The sequence below is a fragment of the Phyllobates terribilis genome, unplaced genomic scaffold (genome assembly GCF_046119375.1).
Source record: "Phyllobates terribilis strain yellow unplaced genomic scaffold, ASM4611937v1 Scaffold_4__5_contigs__length_816908805, whole genome shotgun sequence".
In the NCBI taxonomy this organism is placed as follows: domain Eukaryota; kingdom Metazoa; phylum Chordata; class Amphibia; order Anura; family Dendrobatidae; genus Phyllobates; species Phyllobates terribilis.
In genome coordinates, this window is record NW_027362764.1 from 684,305,887 (window position 1) to 684,327,119 (window position 21,233).

Sequence of the window (21,233 nt, forward strand, 5' to 3'; positions counted from 1 at the left end):
CCCTACAAGATCTAGGGACTGGGAAAAGTTGGACACCTCCTAGCAGAAATAGTAGCAGTCAAAGACAAACACACAACAAAAAGGCATAGGGGTCAGAAGACCTAGCAAAACTAACAGAGAACGGCAACAGAGCAACAAGCTAGCTCAACAGTAGTAAATACAAATGAAGTCCAGCAAAGCCAGGAGGGCGGAGCCGGATTAAATAGGCAAAATGGTCATGTGACCAGCAAACTAAAAAAAACCTAACAGGAGAGTTGTAACAGTACCCCCTCTTCTAAGAGAATCCTCCGGATCCCCTAGGCCCAGGCTTACCAGGAAACCTCCTGTGAAACGCTTGGACAAGTCTGGGGGCAGAAACATAATCCGCTCTCACCCATGAGTTATCCTCAGGTCCGAAACCCTTCCAAGCGACGAGATACTGCAAACTCCCTCTATACCGTCTAGAATTTAGGATGCGGGAAATTTCATATTCCCCGTCCTCCACCACCGGAGGAACAGTGGCAGAGGCATCACCATCCGACACATCAGCTTTTTTCAACAGAGAAACATGAAACACCGGATTAATCCTCCAGGACGTAGGAACCTCCAGCCTAACAGCAGATTGGTTAACTATCTGAAGTACCTTAAAGGGCCCTACGAACTTGGGACCCAATTTTTTAGAAGGAATCCTCAATCGCAGATTCTTAGAGGACAACCAAACCATGTCACCAACCGCAAACAAAACCTCTTGCCGTTTCCTATCAAAGTACCTCTTAGATTTTTTGTTAGCCTCCTGAAGATTACCACGCACATCCGTCCAAACTCTCTCCAAATCACCGGAAAAACTCTCCTCCTCAGGCACAGCCGAAACCAATTTGGAAAATGACCCAAAAGACGGATGTCTCCCAGAACAACAAAAAAAAGGCGAACACCCAGCAGAAGAGGATGTATGGTTGTTAAGAGCAAATTCAGCAAGTGGCAGAAACTCAGACCACCCCTCTTGATTGTCTGCCACAAAACAACGCAAGAACTGCTCAACATCCTGGTTCTTCCTTTCTGTCTGGCCATTAGACTCAGGATGATATCCGGATGAAAACGACAAATGAACTCCCAACCTGTCACAAAAGGCACGCCAAAAACGAGCCACGAACTGAGGTCCCCTATCAGAAACAATGTCAGTAGGAACACCATGTAGTCTGACAATCTCCTTGACAAAGGCCTTAGCGAATGTCTTAGCGCAAGGCAGTTTGATGAAGGGAACCAAGTGACACATCTTGCTAAAACGGTCCACGACCACCCAGATGACCGTGAAACCTTCAGAGGGAGGAAGGTCAGTAATAAAGTCCATAGCCAGATGTGTCCAAGGTGCACTAGGAACCTCCAGAGGGCAAAGCAACCCCGCAGCAGGAGCATGCGAAGACTTGGATCTTGCACACACAGTACATTGGCGCACCAACTTAATGACTTCCTTCTGCCATCCAGGCCACCAAAAACTGCGACCCACAAGTCTCTTGGTCTCAGAAATTCCTGGATGACCTGCCAACCGAGACTCATGACACTCAACAAACAAATCTCTCCTAAAGGTCCTAGGCACAAACAACCTCCCATGGGGAGTGTTAGATGGGGCATTCTCCTGTGCTTTAAGAATCTCATCCTCCAAAACGGAGTCCAAAGCAGCAATCACAACACCTTCTTGTAAAATGGTCTCCTCTTCCTCCTCAACACCGACCATGGGAGAAAAGCTGCGAGACAAAGCATCCGCTTTAACATTCTTGGTACCCAGGATGTAAGTAACGGAAAAATTAAGCCGCGAGAAAAAAAGTGCCCACCTAGCCTGACGGGCATTCAAGCGCTTGGCAGCATCAAGATAGATCAGATTTTTATGATCAGTGAAAACCTGAATGGGAAATTCAGCACCTTCCAAGAGATGACGCCAGTGTTCAAATGCGAGTTTAATCGCCAGCAATTCCCGATTACCAATATCGTAATTAAGTTCAGTCTCGGAAAATTTTTTTGAAAAAAAGGCACAGGGATGTACTCCATCCTTGTTTTCCTGAGACAACACCGCACCAACCCTCACCGAAGAAGCATCAACCTCAACCAAAAACGGCTTAGTCACATCAGGCTGCATAAGGATGGGAGCAGAGGTGAACCTCTCCTTTAGAAACACAAAAGCTTCAATGGCCTCAGAAGTCCACTGAACCGCATTAGCACCTTTCCTGGTGAGATCGGTCAGCGGTTTGACAATAATAGAAAATTTTTTTATGAATTTTCTGTAATAATTTGCGAAACCCAAAAACCTCTGTATCGATTTCAAACCAATAGGCCTAGGCCATTCCTGCACAGCTTGAACTTTAACCGGGTCCATCTCAAAACCTTCACTGGAGATAATGTAGCCCAAAAAACTAATTCTCTGTACAGCGAACTCACATTTCTCCAGCTTAGCAAAAAGCGAATTGTCCATTAATAACTGTAATACCTCACGTACGCTCCGCCAATGAGACTCCAGATCCGGCGAATAAATCAAAATGTCATCCAATTACACAACCACATTTTTGCCGATTATAGGTCTAAGGATATCATTAATAAGATTCTGAAAAAATGCTGGAGCATTGGTGAGACCAAAAGGCATAACCAGATTCTCAAAATGACCCACAGGAGTGTTAAAAGCAGTCTTCCATTCATCACCCTCCTTCATGCGCAACAAATTGTATGCCCCCCGGAGATCAATTTTAGAGAACCACTTAGCCCCCACAAACTGGTTAAATAAATCAGGAATCAATGGCAGTGGGTAAGGATTGCGTACAGTAATTTTATTAATCTCACGAAAGTCCAGGCAAGGACGTAAACCGCCATCTTTTTTTTTTACAAAAAAAAATCCAACAGCCACAGGAGACTTAGAAGGCCTAATGTGACCGGCGGCCAAGCTTGTCTGTATGTATTCTTCCAAAGCCTTTCTTTCAGGAATAGTAAGATTAAATAAACGACTCTTAGGAAGAGTCGCGCCAGGGACAAATTCAATGGTACAATCATAGTCTCTATGGGGAGGCAAAACCTGCGACTCCTCCTCAGAAAAAACTCTCCAAAAATCCTGAATAGGTACAGGCAATTCCCCTCTATCCACAGCAGCAATGCGCCCGTTACAACACTTGTCATAACACTTAGGGCTCCAGGACTTAATTTCATTGGTAGACCAATCCAGTACAGGATTGTGCAATTTTAACCAGGGTAACCCCAATATTACTGGAGAAGGCAAATTATCCAATACCACCAAATCCATATTCTCTTGATGAATACCATTAATAGTGAGGGGAAGTTCACAGACCTTGTGAGTAACACTCTTCAAGGGAGAGCCATTGACAGAAACCACAGCAATAGGGGATGACAAAGTTTTAGGTTCTAATCTAAGTTTTTCCAAGAATCCCCCATCAATCACATTCAGAGTAGATCCATAATCCACAAATACCCGAAATTCAATTAATTCATCCTGAGCAGCAGTAGTGGCAGATAGGAATACTCCCTTAGAATTTAAACAGGTAATACGAGCATGACTGGCCATTTTTTTTTCTTTCTTCTTACGAAGCACACAGCTCTTAATAAAATGACCAGAATTTCCGCAATAGAAACACAAGCCTTCAGAAAGTCGGCGGTCTTTTTCCTGAGAGCGGGGTGCCATCGCCCCAATTTCCATCGGCTCTCCATTGTCAGCACAGAACCTCTCAGGACTCGAAGCTGACATAGCAGAGGATTTGCTCTCAGTAACCCTTTCACGCAGTCTCCTGTCCACCCGTATAGCTAATTGCATTGCCTCCTGCAAGTTTCCAGGTGTGGGATAAGCAATCAGTAAATCCTTTTCCCTTTCACATAGCCCTGCAAGAAACAAGCTTTTCAAAGCAGAATCGTTCCACCCCACCTGGGCAGACCACCGACGGAAGTGAGAACAATATTTTTCCACATTACCTGATCCCTGCCTCAAACGTCTTAATTCAGACTCAGCAGATGAGACACGATCAGGATCATCGTACAACAAACCCAAAGCAGAATAAAAACTATCCACTGATCTAAAGCACGGATCACTAGGTTGGAGAGAGAAGGCCCATCCCTGAGGATCTTTGCGCAAAAGTGACATTATGATCCCTATGCGCTGTGATTCATCACCAGAGGATCCGGGTCTCAAACGAAAATAAAATAGACGAGCATTTTTAAAAGAAAAAAAATCTTGTTGTTTAACAAAAAATAGATCAGGCAGACGTACCTTAGGTTCCAGAAAATGCGCTCCAGAACAGCTACTCACGTGTTGTTGGAGCTTGGTCACCTCCAGAGAGAGTCCCTGCAAGCGTTGAGCCAAATCTTGCACCGAGACCATGATGGAAAACTGGAGGTCTTTCCTTAGAGAAATTTTTTATTTTTTTTTTTATGGCTGGAATTACTGTTCTGATCTGCTACAGAGACTAAGGAAAGAAAGGAGATATATACCTACAATAGAACTAAACTAGATCCCTACGATGTAACGGGGAACCTGATCCTGCGATCAGACCCACTAAAGTCCTCGGCTAGTCTGAACGCAGACCTATAGATGTGAGGGAGGGATCCCTACAAGATCTAGGGACTGGGAAAAGTTGGACACCTCCTAGCAGAAATAGTAGCAGTCAAAGACAAACACACAACAAAAAGGCATAGGGGTCAGAAGACCTAGCAAAACTAACAGAGAACGGCAACAGAGCAACAAGCTAGCTCAACAGTAGTAAATACAAATGAAGTCCAGCAAAGCCAGGAGGGCGGAGCCGGATTAAATAGGCAAAATGGTCATGTGACCAGCAAACTAAAAAAAAACTAACAGGAGAGTTGTAACACGCTTGGTGGCGAGCAATCTGGCCGTGACGGGGTGGGCTACGAAGGGTCCATGCAAAGGCTGTGCCGTCCCTACAGGTGTGGTTTGTTTAGCAGTGATTCACCCGCCGCATCAGGTGTCTTCAAAAATGTCTCGGCGCAGGGTCTCCTGCAGGCTAAACCCTTCATCGCGGTAATGTGACAGAAAGAGCAAGCTGGACCCGTAACTTGGGGGCGGAGCGAGATGTCCAGGGGTGAATGAAGGAAGAGGGTGAGATGGTTGCCAGTGACTTTGAGCTGCTCTTCAGGGGGGATGGTCGTGTTGCCTGCAAAGGTCTTCTGCTTGGGGTTACCGGTGGTTGCCTCCAGACACCCGGGAGACGCTGGTCCTGGTGAAAAGGAGCCTAGTATTAAAAGTAAATAAGCAACAATGCTGGAGGCCCACGGTGATCAGAAGGATGCTGGTATTTTGCAGAGATGAAATAGCGCAAGAGAGAAAGCAAATGAAAAAAAGAAAAGAGAATGAATGTGTGCACTTGTGAAAGGGAATGGAAAAAAGGCATAGAGGAGAGTGCCCCCTGCTGGTGGAAGGAAGGAAAAAGCAAAAGCCTACAGCACCTTGTATTCACAGGTGGTCTCCCATCCAAGTACTAACCAGGCCCAAACCTGCTTAGCTTCCAAATTCAGACAAGATTGGGCGTGTTCAGGGTAGTTTGGCGGTAGGCACTGGCAAGCCTCTCACTTGCTGCTTTTCTACTTTCAAGGCACAGACAAGCCTCTCACTTGCTGCTTTTCTACTTTGACGTCTGGCTGCTGGCTGCCCTTTCCAGTGCTCAGCAAGAACAGGTCCTTTTGTGCTTTCCCTTTTCTTCAATTTTTTGGCTGGCTTCCTTAAAAGGTCTTGTAGACTCAACGCCCCACTCAGAGCTGCTGAGCTCACTGATCTGCTGCAGCGCTGTCGATGGAACGTCAGCTTCACGGCCAATGCCACAGGCCGGGAGCAGAGGCGAGACTCACCTGTAGACCAGGGCAGGGTGAGTAGAGCGCGGTTAGTTGCTTTCTAATAGGCTGCAGCCGGGGAATAACTTTTAATGAAAGGGAACAATCCCTTTGACTGTCTGCAGCGCGCCACACCTAGGAAGCGCACTCTCACACACAAGCCAGCATGCACACGTGCTCGCACGTGACAACACCCCCTATCTGCCTCTACAACCTCTCCGTCACCATGCGTCAGACTCTCCTGCCTGTTTTATGATTTCAGGGCCCTAGCAGGAATCACCCCCCCCTCCCCAATTCCTTCCGCACCTTCCTTGCCTTCCTTGCACTGAGGTTAGCTCTTTGGCAGCCATCTGGCTTGGTTACACAAGCTTCTTTGCAGAGAATCATGTTACTTCTGCTGGCCCTCGCTAGGCAGCCGGCATCCAAAACCTTCCCTGGGCACCTGCTGAAAGCCTGGCCCCTTCACGCCCCCGGGTGCTTTTAACACCATCATTTCCACACGGCGAGCTGCGGAGTCAATAAGCACTCCTAGCCGTGGCAAGGAGCTCGGTGTCAGGCCTGCGTGAAGGCGGCAGGGTAGCGTACTTAGCTGCCAACTGGCTCAGAGGCCTTGGGGCTTCCATCAACTAAGTTACTTAAGGTCGGTGTCCGGCAAGGCGCCGTTCCATGCTAGCCGAGCTGGGCAGTAGGGCAAAACGTCATCAAAATGGTCTACAGCACCCGGTGTTCCCAGGAGTTATCCCATCCAAGTACTGTACGAGCCCAGCCCTGCTTTGTTTCCGAGATCAGACGAGATCAGGCGTATCCAAGGTGGTATGGCCAGTAGACGCTGCTCAATCCATCACCCGGCCAGCCTTTCTCAGGATCGCTTGGTGGCGAGCAATCTGGCCGTGATGGGGCGGGCTCCGAAGGGTCCATGCAAAGGCTGTGCCATCCCTACAGGTGTGGTTTATTTAGCAGTGAATCACCCGCCGCATCAGGTGTCTTCAAAAATGGCTCGGCGCAGGGTCTCCTGCAGGCTAAACCCTTCATCGCGGTAATGTGACAGAAAGAGCAAGCTGGACCCGTAACTTGGGGATGGAGCGAGTCGTCCAGGGGTGAATGAAGGAAGAGGGTGAGATGGTTGCCAATGACTTTGAGCTGCTCTTCAGGGGGGAGGGTCGTGTTGCCTGCAAAGGTCTTCTGCTTGGGGTTACCGGTGGTTGCCTCCAGCCACGCGAGAGACGCTGGTCCTGGTGAAAAGGAGCCTAGTATTAAAAGTAAAGAAGCAACAATGCTGGAGGCCCACGGTGATCAGAAGGATGCTGGTATTTTGCAGAGATGAAATAGCGCAAGAGAGAAAGCAAATGAAAAAAAGAAAAGAGAATGAATGTGTGCACTTGTGAAAGGGAATGGAAAAAAGACATAGAAGAGAGTGCCCCCTGCTGGTGGAAGGAAGGAAAAAGCAAAAGCCTACAGGACCTGGTATTCCCAAGTGGTCTCCCATCCAAGTACTAACCAGGCCTGACCCTGCTTAGCTTCTGAAATCAGACGAGATTGGGCAGAGACAAGCCTCTCACTTGCTGCTTATCTACTTTGAAGTCTGGCTGCCGGCTGCACTTTCCAGTGCTCAGCAAGACCAGGTCCTTTTGTGCTTTCCCTTCTCTTCAATTTTTTTGCTGGCTTCCTTAAAAGGTCTTGTAGACACAACGCCCCACTCAGAGCCGCTGAGCTCACTGATCGGCTGCAGCGCTGTCGACGGAACGTCAGCTTCACGGCCAATGCCACAGGCCGGGAGCAGAGGCGAGACTCACCGGTAGACCCGGGTAGGGTGAGTAGAGCGCGGTTAGTTGCTTTCTAATAGCCTGCAGTCGGGGATTAACTTTTAATGAAAGGGAACAATCCCTTTGACTGTCTGCAGCGCGCCACACCTAGGATGCGCACTCTCACACACAAGCCAGCATGCACACGTGCTCGCACGTGACAACACCCCCTATCTGCCCCTACAACCTCTCCATCACCATGCGTCAGACTCTCCTGCCTGTTTTATGATTTCAGGGCCCTAGCAGGAATCACCCCCCCCCTCCCCAATTCCTTCCGCACCTTCCTTACCTTCCTTGCCTTCCTTGCACTGAGGTTAGCTCTTTGGCAGCCGTCTGGCTTGGTTACACAAGCTTCTTTGCAGAGAAACATGTTATTTCTGCTGGCCCTCGCTAGGCGGCCGGCATCCAAAACCTTCCCTGGGCACCTGCTGAAAGTCTGGCCCCTTCACGGCCCCGGGTGCTTTTAACACCATCATTTCCACACGGCGAGCTGCGGAGTCAATAATCACTCCTAGTCGTGGTAAGGAGCTCGGTGTCAGGCCTGCGTGAAGGGCGGCGGGTTAGCGTACTTAGCTGCCAACTGGCTCAGAGGCCTTGGGGCTTCCATCATCTAAGTTACTTAAGGTCGGTGTCCGGCAAGGCGCCGTTCCATGCTAGCCGAGCTGGGCAGTAGGGCAAAATGGTCTACAGCACCCGGTCTTCCCAGGTGGTCTCCCATTCAAGTACTGTCTGAGACCAGCCCTGCTTTGCTTCCGAGATCAGACGAGATCGGGCGTATCCAAGGTGGTATGGCCAGTAGACGCTGCTCGATCCATCGCCCGGCCAGCCTTTCTCAGAATCGCTTGATGGCGAGCAATCTGGCCGTGACGGGGCGGGCTCCGAAGGGTCCATGCAAAGGCTGTGCCGTCCCTACAGGTGTGGTTTGTTTAGCAGTGATTCACCTGCCGCATCAGGTGTCTTCAAAAATGGCTCGGCGCAGGGTCTCCTGCAGGCTAAACCCTTCATCGCGGTAATGTGACAGAAAGAGCAAGCTGGACCCGTAACTTGGGGGTGGAGCGAGACGTCCAGGGGTGAATGAAGGAAGAGGGTGAGATGGTTGCCAGTGACTTTGAGCTGCTCTTCAGGGGGGAGGGTCATGTTGCCTGCAAAGGTCTTCTGATTGGGGTTACCGGTGGTTGCCTCCAGCCACCCGGGAGACGCTGGTCCTGGTGAAAAGGAGCCTAGTATTAAAAGTAAATAAGCAACAATGCTGGAGGACCACGGTGATGAGAAGGATGCTGGTATTTTGCAGAGATGAAATAGCGCAAGAGAGAAAGCAAATGAAAAAAAGAAAAGAGAATGAATGTGTGCACTTGTGAAAGGGAATGGAAAAAAGGCATAAAAGAGAGTGCCCCCTGCTGGTGGAAGGAAGGAAAAAGCAAAAGCCTACAGCACCTGGCATTCCCAGGCGGTCTCTGTTAAATGGTTAATTATGGAAATTCATTTGGAATGTTAATCGATAATCATTTTTCTGAGTTCTATGCCTCAGCCATCGTGTCTAGTTGACATGCGCTATTTGTGTGTGTATTTTTGGTTCACTACCATATGTAGAACAGTTGTCCATACGACTGGCTATAAAAGCCCATGGTACAGAAAGGGGGGGCTCTCTTGCTCTGCCCACCCCACAAGACACAGAATCTTCATGCTGAGAAGCAGATGACATGTAGGCCTGGACACATGCTGGACAAAGACATGATTTACCAGCCAGGATCCAAGGAAAGATGGGTGAATCTCAACAATTAAGCTAATAATGGATAAATGGACAATTACTTTATAAATAATTATTGTATGTACCTGCTGCAATCTGATTCTTTTTAATGGACAATCCAAGAATAAATAGATACATTTTTTTATAAGAATATCGTGATATTGATACTTTGAGAAGTCCTCAGTAGAAAAAAATAATACAGGAAGAGTATTATTTTACAATGGTGAGCCAGCCAGTCCTGTTTTTTTGTTTTTTAAATTAAGTAAGTGAATTTCTTCCGTGAACAAGGGGGGAGTCCTGACGAGCTGAACAGCTGTTGTTCACGTGTCAGTAAATTCACTAGTTTGTCACGAGAAGCAGAAAGGACCTACAGACTGAGGAAAGACAGGAAGCAGAGGTACTAACAAGGAACAGAATCACACAGGAAAAGAATCAGACGAACTGAAGACAGGACGTGCTGATAAAGAGAAGCCAAGGAATCTTAAGGTAAGCAAAATATGGATATAATTTCTTCTTTTGCTAAACAAAGTAATATTAATTTCAAAGTTAATGTAGGAGATGACATAGAAGTTTTGTGGCTCAGTTTATACAAAGAATGTGAATTGCAGAATTTACAGTTAACTTCTAAATTGGTAAATAGAGACAAACAGAAATTGAGAAATATTCTACATGTGGTAGATTTTTTTCATAGTCTTGTGTTAGAGATTTCTAAGCAGGAAAATAGTGTAGAAGTGTCAGACGGTGATACTGATTCTGACTGTAATGTGGAAAATTAACAAGAAGTAAGACACGTGTCTGTAACTGAAGGTGACCTTGGGTCTGACCAAGAGACGGACATACAGAAACCTGACATGGGAGGAGTCATGACTGACATACGAGAAACCGACATACTAGGTGATGTGGGAGGAGACGTGAGTGACGTAGGAGGAACGGACGTACAAGAGCCACTAAAAATATCAGAGAATTCTGGAATTACCCAGGCTCAACTCCAAATTAAAATGAGGAAAAATTTGCTGAAATTATACAAAATCATGCCAAAATATGATGTCAAAATCCATGCCTGTAGAAATTCAGAGACATTTGAGAGCTTCTCTGATAAGTTTGATTTATCCAATGAGGAGAGGAATCAATTATTTAAAATATGGATTCCTGTGACATTGTCCAGACGTTTACATTTAATGCCCTGTGAAAATGACTCTCCTAATGGATGGGAAAATGATTCGGACAGATTAAGATATTTGATTTATTGTGTCACAAAGGATTTTCCCAACATAGAAGATCTGCAAAAACTAAGGATTGGTAGGAAGGAATGTACATATACATTCATGTCCATATTTGAACGGTTGTACAAAGCTCTCATCAAAAATGGAAAAGTACAACATATGATAACAACTTTTGTACAAAAATTCAAATTCCTAAATTCAGTTTCCCAAGTTATGGCATCACAAAAAAATTCATTATTTGAATGTGCGCAGATGCTGGATTTTGTTAGAAAACATGAGAATCGTGAAAAGAAAATAAATCAAGCTAAATTTATAAAACCAGGAAAGGTAAAATCTTACCAAAAGCCAATATGAAACTCTCATAGACTGAGTCATCCCCATAGTGAACTCTATCAAATACGCAGAAGATTTCATATATGTTATAAGCCATATCAGCCAGTGCAAAGATCCATATCTCCACAGAATGAGTTAATTCTCAGTCAGAACTGTGATTCTCTAAAAAGGAAAATGGCTGAAACTGATGGACAGAGACAGGTGAGACGACCAACTCACAGTGACGTCATGGAAGGTGGACAGAAGAACAGGCAGTTCTCTGAGGTTTTGAAGGATAGAAAAATGTCTTTCCTAAATAGGGCGTTCCTGGGGATATTTGAGAGAGACAGAAGATTTGGTTTAGGGAGTAGCTAAGGAAAAACTGCAATTATAATGTTGTATCAAAATGTAATACAATGTCTCAATATTTATTTATAATCTTATACAGTAAAATTGTAGTTACATAGATTCTAATAGTTCATATATATATATATATATATATATATATATATATATACATATATATACACTTGTCTAAGTAGAGATTGCGTATAATTGTATTTATATGTACGTTTATAAAATATATATATATTAATTAATAAATTAGAACTTCATATATATAAATTTAAGTAGCAATATTTTGAATTACATTAGAACCAACCAATATATGTATAAGATATTTAAATAATTGTGTTTCTGTATGAATTTGATATTTAATTTTATTTTCTTATATTTCCTTAGAGTTTTCATTCCAAAGCAGGATTTGATCAAAGAACTCTAAAATGGATTTATTTCTTTATTCACACAGGAAGTGAAAAAATTGCATGATTTTATGTGTATAACATTTTAAAATAATAACAATATATCTAGTTGAACTATAATATATATGTAATACTTATTAATTCTTTTGTGTTGCTAATATTTTCTGTGCAAGAAGTGTTCATGCAAATTAAAGTAGCTTTACAGCATGACGTGTGACAGCTGCGGCCTTTGAACTTTGAGCTAATAGTATAGGATCCCATTCATTCTATTTTCAACTGATGTAACTTAAGACCGGGCAGCCAGTGAAAAAAGAATCTAAGACAAGAGTTTTTTCAAGTGTCTGAAATTCCAGTGACTTACTCTCATATTATATAATATGTACTTGGGGAATATTCAAAGAAATATAAAGATATTCAATTGATATGGCAATGCGCATTAATAAATTGGGATACAACAATTTTGGGTTAAATATATATATATATATCTAAAACTTCATATGTGGAATGTTTGAGTTGAACAGATCTGTGAATGTCAGAGTGAAGGTGACAGATGAGTATATCAGCAGCTGCTAAGTGTGATTGATGTGACAGAGGCCTCGTATGTTTGTATGTTTGAAAAAAAAAATGTTTCTTTATATGAAGCTACAAAAATATATTTAATTCTGAGGAAATTATAATACATAATTAGGTATTATCTACATATATTTATTTCTATATTTCTTTAATAATTATTATTTCTTGATTTAACTAATAGTGGATAAGGGCAACCACACATCAAAATGGTTTACAAAGCAAATTTATATTTAGAATAATTTTCCACATGATAATATTCTTGAATAACTATAATATTATTTTTAATGGTTACCTAAATAGGTACACACCTCTCTTTAGTCAAATCTATGCTACTCATCGATATGAAATTTATGCACAATATTTCTAGAAGAATAATTATTTTTAATTTGGTTCTGATATATACATAAATTTTATAAAATAATATTTTTGGTATTAAGGGGGAAAATGTGTTTTTGATCCTGATTACATAATCACTTTTGATCAATACTTATTTTCCACACATTTTAATAAAGAAGAAATAATAATAAGGTACTATGGTATAATTAAGAAGGGTATTACATGCAAAGTTGCATAATTTAATATTTTTTGGTGGTACAAGGTTATGACAAATATGAAATCATCCAGATAATGGAGATATAAGGGTATTTTTTATGGAGAATATAATTATTCTGCATTTGTCATTAAAATTTAAAGGCCTTATTTTTATTTTTATTCTTATTTTTACTCTTAATTTTATTTTTCATTTTTAATATTTTATTCTTACTTTATACTTCTTATTTTTCTATTTTTTCATTTTCATTTTTTAATTCTCATTTGATTTTATTTGAGTTCAATATCTCAATTGAGAAAACACATTAATATTTAATAAAGTAATGTCTAATACAAGAGTATTGCTTCATTAAATATATATTGCTGAGGAAAAAAATGTTTACATTTTCTGAGTAAACACAACAATTCATTCATTAATTTATTCATTCATTCATTCATTCATACATTCATATATTTATTCATTTTGGTTCAGGAGTATACATTCTTTGATATTATTGGTTTAATAAAGATATAAAAACTTGTTTTTTCAAAATACACTGACACCTATGGGTTGGAAAAGGTAATTACACCTATGACATAAAAATGTTCTATCATATGGAGAACTTGATTGATAATGAATTATTATCTATTATTGTTTATTATTCCAAACATAATTTATTTTAATATTTTGATAATAATTAGATGGATATTACCGATTGCTATGGTACGCTGTGATATTATAGGTTAGGAAAAACTGCCAGATTTGGTATCAGATTAGGGAATGAAGACTTCAATCAAAACATCGCAATTATGAATTCTATCTAAATAAAGACTTTTAATTTTTATAAATCAAAGAGATTCTCAAAAGTTACAAGAAGAAGCAACTGACATCCGGACGTCTCAGTAGGTAACAGGTGTGAATGCTGAGTGTTATAATAGACTGTGTCCATTACATACAATACAATTCACACCACTGATCACCAGGACGGCAGAGGACGATGATCCTATATGTACTGTGTTGTGTTCAAGTTTCATCACGTTCCAGTGGTTTCTTATCACCTGCAACGCTTCAATGAAAGCTGGTGAACAGGTAATACCTGGCATATGTGTCCTGTATATAAAGGACTGAGTACTGTTTATGGTGCTATATAAAGCAGGAAAGTGTCAAGTTAACCCTTGCTTTACTGACCAAAGACGTCACATCTGTTCCAAAAGTGACACGAGACCAGTGCGGACACACGGAAGATTCCAAAGACGATCCAACGTAAGTCCAGGTTACACTGCACAGATATTAAAGCTACATTTCATCCATGGACTTTGTTTTCTTATCAACTGACACACATGATCTTTCTAATAAAGAGTACAGTTTATGGACTGAACAATAATGAACACAATTATGGACTGTACAATATCTACATGCTGTAATTTATTTCAAAGGAGTTTTCATCTAAAGACTGTGTTATAAAAGAACCAAGAAGAAGACGAGACGACGAACCGATGACATCAGATGATGACGACTGAACCCGCGATTGCTTCAATTTAGATATAGGGAAGTATAATTATACATATTAAATGAATATTAGTCACGGCTTACCATAACATGAATTCAAATCATTATATAGCAGTAATCCGATATTGATACTATTATTACTATTATTATTATAATGGAAATTTAATGATATTGCCAAGGAAGAAGGAAAGAAAAAATGATTGATGAATGTATCTTCTTTTGAGAAATTTCAGTTAAAGTCCTTTTATTCTCAAAAAAGGGGGAAATGTTAAATGGTTAATTATGGAAATTCATTTGGAATGTTAATCGATAATCATTTTTCTGAGTTCTATGCCTCAGCCATCGTGTCTAGTTGACATGCGCTATTTGTGTGTGTATTTTTGGTTCACTACCATATGTAGAACAGGTGTCCATACGACTGGCTATAAAAGCCCATGGTACAGAAAGGGGGGGCTCTCTTGCTCTGCCCACCCCACAAGACACAGAATCTTCATGCTGAGAAGCAGATGACATGTAGGCCTGGACACATGCTGGACAAAGACATGATTTACCAGCCAGGATCCAAGGAAAGATGGGTGAATCTCAACAATTAAGCTAATTATGGACAAATGGACAATTACTTTATCACTAATTATTGTATGTACCTGCTGCAATCTGATTCTTTTTAATGGACAATCCAAGAATAAATAGATATATTTTTTTATAAGAATATCGTGATATTGATACTTTGAGAAGTCCTCAGTAGAAAAAAATAATACAGGAATAGTATTATTTTACAGTCTCCCATCCAAGTACTAACCAGGCCTGACCCTGCTTAGCTTCCAAGATCAGATGAGATCGAGCGTGTTCAGGGTGATGTGGCCGTAGGCGGAGACGAACCTCTCACTTGCTGCTTTCCTACTTTGAAGTCTGGCTGCCGGCTGCCCTTTCCAGTGCTCAGCAAGACCAGGTCCTTTTGTGCTTTCCCTTCTCTTCAATTTTTTTGCTGGCTTCCTTAAAAGGTCTTGTAGACACAACGCCCCACTCAGAGCCGCTGAGCTCACTGATCGGCTGCAGCGCTGTCGACGGAACGTCAGCTTCACGGCAAATGCCACAGGCCGGGAGCAGAGGCGAGACTCACCGGTAGACCCGGGTAGGGTGAGTAGAGCACGGTTAGTTGCTTTCTAATAGTCTGCAGCCGGGGATTAACTTTTAATGAAAGGGAACAATCCCTTTGACTGTCTGCAGCGCGCCACACCTAGGAAGCGCACTCTCACACACAAGCCAGCATGCACACGTGCTCGCACGTGACAACACCCCCTATCTGCCCCTACAACCTCTCCGTCACCATGCGTCAGACTCTCCTGCCTGTTTTATGATTTCAGGGCCCTAGCAGTGTTCACCCCCCCTCCCCAATTCCTTCCGCACCTTCCTTGCCTTCCTTGCACTGAGGTTAGCTCTTTGTCAGCCGTCTGGCTTGGTTACACAAGCTTCTTTGCAGAGAAACATGTTACTTCTGCTGGCCCTCGCTAGGCGGCCGGCATCCAAAACCTTCCCTGGGCACCTGCTGTAAGCCTGGCCCCTTCACGGCCCCGGGTGCTTTTAACGCCATCATTTCCACACGGCGAGCTGCGGAGTCAATAGGCACTCCTAGCCGTGGCAAGGAGCTCGGTGTCAGGCCTGCGTGGTTGCATACTTAGCTGCCAACTGGCTCAGAGGCCTTGGGGCTTCCATCATCTAAGTTACTTAAGGTCGGTGTCCGGCAAGGCGCCGTTCCATGCTAGCCGAGCTGGGCAGTAGGGCAAAACTTCATCAAAATGGTCTACAGCACCCGGTGTTCCCAGTAGGAATCCCATCCAAGTACTGTCCGAGCCCAGCCCTGCTTTGCTTCCGAGATCAGAAGAGATCAGGCGTATCCAAGGTGGTATGGCCAGTAGACGCTGCGCGATCCATCGCCCGGCCAGCCTTTCTCAGGATCGCTTGGTGGTGAGCAATCTGGCCGTGATGGGGCGGGCTCCGAAGGGTCCATGCAAAGGCTGTGCCGTCCCTACAGGTGTGGTTTGTTTAGCAGTGATTCACCCGCCGCATCAGGTGTCTTCAAAAATGGCTCGGCGCAGGGTCTCCTGCAGGCTAAACCCTTCATCGCGGTAATGTGACAGAAAGAGCAAGCTGGACCCGTAACTTGGTGGTGGAGCGAGACGTCCAGGGGTGAATGAAGGAAGAGGGTGAGATGGTTGCCAGTGACTTTGAGCTGCTCTTCAGGGGGGAGGGTCGTGTTGCCTGCAAAGGTCTTCTGCTTGGGGTTACCGGTGGTTGCCTCCAGACACACGGGAGACGCTGCTCCTGGTGAAAAGGAGCCTAGTATTAAATGTAAAAAAGCAACAATGCTGGAGGCCCACGGTGATCAGAAGGATGCTGGTATTTTGCAGAGATGAAATAGCGCAAGAGAGAAAGCAAATGAAAAAAAGAATAGAGAATGAATGTGTGCACTTGTGAAAGGGAATGAAAAAAAGGCATAGAAGAGAGTGCCCCCTGCTGGTGGAAGGAAGGAAAAAGCAAAAGCCTACAGCACCTGGCATTCCCAGGCGGTCACCTATCTAAGTGCTAACCAGGCCCAACCCTGCTTAGCTTCTGAGATCAGATGAGATTGGGCGTGTTCAGGGTGGTGTGGCCATAGACAGAGACAAGACTCTCACTTGCTGCTTTTCTACTTTGAAGTCTGGCTGCCGGCTGCCCTTTCCAGTGCTCAGCAAGACCAGGTCCTTTTGTGCTTTCCCTTCTCTTCAATTTTTTTGCTGGCTTCCTTAAAAGGTCTTGTAGACAGAAGGCCCCACTCAGAGACGCTGAGCTCACTGATTGGCTGCAGCGCTGTCGACGGAACGTCAGCTTCGCGGCCAACGCCACAGGCCGGGAGCAGAGGCGAGACTCACTGGTAGACCCGGGTAGGGTGAGTAGAGCGCGGTTAGTTGCTTTCTAATAGCCTGCAGCCGGGGATTAACTTTTAATGAAAGGGAACAATCCCTTTGACTGTCTGCAGCGCGCCACACCTAGGAAGCGCACTCTCACACACAAGCCAGCATGCACACGTGCTAGCACGTGACAACACCCCCTATCTGCCCCTTCAACCTATCCGTCACCATGCGTCAGACTCTCCTGCCTGTTATATGATTTCAGGGCCCTAGCAGGAATCACGCCCCCCACTCCCCAATTCCTTCTTTGCCTTCCTTGCACTGAGGTTAGCTCTTTGTCAGCCGTCTGGCTTGGTTACACGAGCTTCTTTGCAGAGAAACATGTTACTTCTGCTGGCCCTTGCTAGGCGGCCGGCATCCAAATCCTTCCCTGGGCACCTGCTGAAAGCCTGGCCCCTTCACGGCCCCGGGTCCTTTTAACTCCATCATTTCCACATGGCGAGCTGCGGAGTCAATAAGCACTCCTAGCCGTGGCAAGGAGCTCGGTGTCATGCCTGCGTGATAGCGTACTTAGCTGCCAACTGGCTCAGAGGCCTTGGGGCTTCCATCATCTAAGTTACTTAAGGTCGGTGTCCGGCAAGGCGCCGTTCCATGCTAGCTGAGCTGGGCAGTAGGGCAAAACGTCATCAAAATGGTCTACAGCACCCGGTGTTCCCAGGAGGTCTCCCATCCAAGTACTGTCCGAGCCCAGGCCTGCTTTGCTTTTGAGATCAGACGAGATCGGGCGTATCCAAGGTGGTATGGCCAGTAGACGCTGCTCGATTCATCGCCGGCCAGCCTTTCTCAGGATCGCTTGGTGGCGAGAAATCTGGCCGCGACGGGGCCGGCTCCGAAGGGTCAATGCAAAGGCTGTGCCGTCCCTACAGGTGTGGTTTGTTTAGCAGTGATTCACCCGCCGCATCAGGTGTCTTCAAAAATGGCTCGGCGCAGGGTCTCCTGCAGGCTAAACCCTTCATTGCGGTAATGTGACAGAAAGAGCAACATGGACCCGTAACTTGGGGGCGGAGCGAGACGTCCAGGGGTGAATGAAGGAAGAGGGTGAGATGGTTGCCAGTGACTTTGAGCTGCTCTTCAGGGGGGAGGGTCGTGTTGCCTGCAAAGTTCTTCTGCTTGGGGTTACCGGTGGTTGCCTCCAGCCATGCGGGAGACGCCGGTCCTGGTGAAAAGGAGCCTAGTATTAAAAGTAAAGAAGCAACAATGCTGGAGGCCCACGGTGATCAGAAGGATGCTGGTATTTTGCAGAGATGAAATAGCGCAAGAGAGAAAGCAAATGAAAAAAAGAAAAGAGAATGAATGTGTGCACTTGTGAAAGGGAATGGAAAAAAGGCATAGAAGAGAGTGCCGCCTGCTGGTGGAAGGAAGGAAAAAGCAAAAGCCTACTGCACCTGGCATTCCCAGGTGGTCTCTGTTAAATGGTTAGTTATGGAAATTCATTTGAAATGTTAATCGATAATCATTTTTCTGAGTTCTATGCCTCAGCCATCGTGTCTAGTTGACATGCGCTATTTGTGTGTGTATTTTTGGTTCACTACCATATGTAGAACAGGTGTCCATACGACTGGCTATAAAAGCCCATGGTACAGAATGGGGGGGCTCTCTTGCTCTGCCCACCCCACAAGACACAGAATCTTCATGCTGAGAATCAGATGACATGTAGGCCTGGACACATGCTGGACAAAGACATGATTTACCAGCCAGGATCCAAGGAAAGATGGGTGAATCTCAACAATTAAGCTAATTATGGACAAATGGACAATTACTTTATAACTAATTATTGTATGTACCTGCTGCAATCTGATTCTTTTTAATGGACAATCCAAGAATAAATAGATACATTTTTTATAAGAATATCGTGATATTGATACTTTGAGAAGTCCTCAGTAGAAAAAAATAATATAGGAAGAGTATTATTTTACAATGGTGAGCCAGCCAGTCCTGTTTTTTTGCTTTTTAAATTAAGTAAGTGAATTTCTTCCGTGAACAAGGGGGGAGTCCTGACGAGCTGAAAAGCTGTTGTTCACTTGTCAGTAAATTCACTAGTTTTTCACGAGAAGCAGAAAGGACCTACAGACTGAGGAAAGACAGGAAGCAGAGGTACTAACAAGGAACAGAATCACACAGGAAAAGAATCAGACGAACTGAAGACAGGACGTGCTGATAAAGAGAAGCCAAGGAATCTTAAGGTAAGCAAAATATGGATATAATTTTTTCTTTTGCTAAACAAAGTAATATTAATTTCAAAGTTAATGTAGGAGATGACATAGAAGTTTTGTGGCTCAGTTTATACAAAGAATGTGAATTGCAGAATTTACAGTTAACTTCTAAATTGGTAAATAGAGACAAACAGAAATTGAGAAATATTCTACATTTGGTAGATTTTTTTCATAGTCTTGTGTTAGAGATTTCTAAGCAGGAAAATAGTGTAGAAGTGTCAGACGGTGATACTGATTCTGACTGTAATGTGGAAAATGAACAAGAAGTAAGACACGTGTCTATAACTGAAGGTGACCTTGGGTCTGACCAAGAGACGGACATACAGAAACCTGACATGGGAGGAGACATGACTGACATACGAGAAACCGACATACTAGGTGATGTGGGAGGAGACGTGAGTGACGTAGGAGGAACGTACGTACAAGAGCCACTAAAAATATCAGAGAATTCTGGAATTACCCAGGCTCAACTCCAAATTAAAATGAGGAAAAATTTGCTGAAATTATACAAAATCATGCCAAAATATGATGTCAAAATCCATGCCTGTAGAAATTCAGAGACATTTGATAAATTCTCTGATAAGTTTGATTTATCCAATGAGGAGAGGAATCAATTATTTTAAATATGGATTCCTGTGACATTGTCCAGACGTTTACATTTAATGCCCTGTGAAAATGACTCTCCTAATGGATGGGAAAATGATTCGGACAGATTAAGATATTTGATTTATTGTGTCACAAAGGATTTTCCCAACATAGAAGATATGCAGAAACTAAGGATTAGTAGGAAGGAATGTACATATACATTCATGTCCATATTTGAACGGTTGTACAAAGCTCTCATCAAAAATGGAAAAGTACAACATATGATAACAACTTTTGTACAAAAATTCAAATTCCTAAATTCAGTTTCCCAAGTTATGGCATCACAAAAAAATTAATTATTTGAATGTGCACAGATGCTGGATTCTGTTAGAAAACATGAGAATCGTGAAAAGAAAATAAATCAAGCTAAATTTATAAAACCAGGAAAGGTAAAATCTTACCAAAAGCCAATATCAAACTCTCCTAGACTGAGTCATCCCCATAGTGAACTCTATCAAATACGCAGAAGATTTCATATATGTTATAAGCCATATCAGCCAGTGCAAAGATCCATCTCTCCACAGAACGAGTTAATTCTCAGTCAGAACTGTGATTCTCTAAAAAGGAAAATGGCTGAAACTGATGGACAGAGACAGGTGAGACGACCAACTCACAGTGACGTCATGGAATGTGGACAGAAGAACAGGCAGTTCTCTGAGGTTTTGAAGGATAGAAAAATGTCTTTCCTAAAGAGGGCGTTCCTGGAGATATTTGAGAGAGACAGAAGATTTGGTTTAGGGAGTGGCTAAGGAAAAACTGTAATTATAATGTTGTATCAAAATGTAATACAATGTCTCAATATTTATTTATAATCTCATACAGTAAATTGTAGTTACATAGTTTCTAATAGTTCATATTTATATATATATATATATATATACACTTGTCTAAGTAGAGATTGCGTATAATTGTATTTATATATACGTTTATAAAATATATATATATATATATTAATTAATAAATTAGAACTTCATATATATAAATTTAAGTAGCAATATTTTGAATTACATTAGAACCAACCAATATATGTATAAGATATTTAAATAATTCTGTTTCTGTATGAATTTGATATTTAATTTTATTTTCTTATATTTCCTTAGAGTTTTCATTCCAAAGCAGGATTTGATCAGAGAACTCTAAAATGGATTTATTTCTTTATTCAC

General features: G+C 43.2%; 6 pseudogenes; all 6 read right to left on the minus strand.

Moving 5' to 3' along the window:
* Window positions 1–5,415: 5,415 nt before the first annotated feature.
* Window positions 5,416–5,534, minus strand: LOC141269107 (5S ribosomal RNA; annotated as a pseudogene).
* A 982-nt stretch (window positions 5,535–6,516) lies between these two features.
* LOC141269598 (5S ribosomal RNA) lies at window positions 6,517–6,636 on the minus strand (annotated as a pseudogene).
* Window positions 6,637–8,291: 1,655 nt separating this feature from the next.
* Window positions 8,292–8,411, minus strand: LOC141268113 (5S ribosomal RNA; annotated as a pseudogene).
* A 7,651-nt stretch (window positions 8,412–16,062) lies between these two features.
* On the minus strand, window positions 16,063–16,182 carry LOC141268506 (5S ribosomal RNA; annotated as a pseudogene).
* A 621-nt stretch (window positions 16,183–16,803) lies between these two features.
* LOC141268152 (5S ribosomal RNA) lies at window positions 16,804–16,922 on the minus strand (annotated as a pseudogene).
* A 923-nt stretch (window positions 16,923–17,845) lies between these two features.
* Window positions 17,846–17,965, minus strand: LOC141268654 (5S ribosomal RNA; annotated as a pseudogene).
* Between the last annotated feature and the right edge of the window lie 3,268 nt (window positions 17,966–21,233).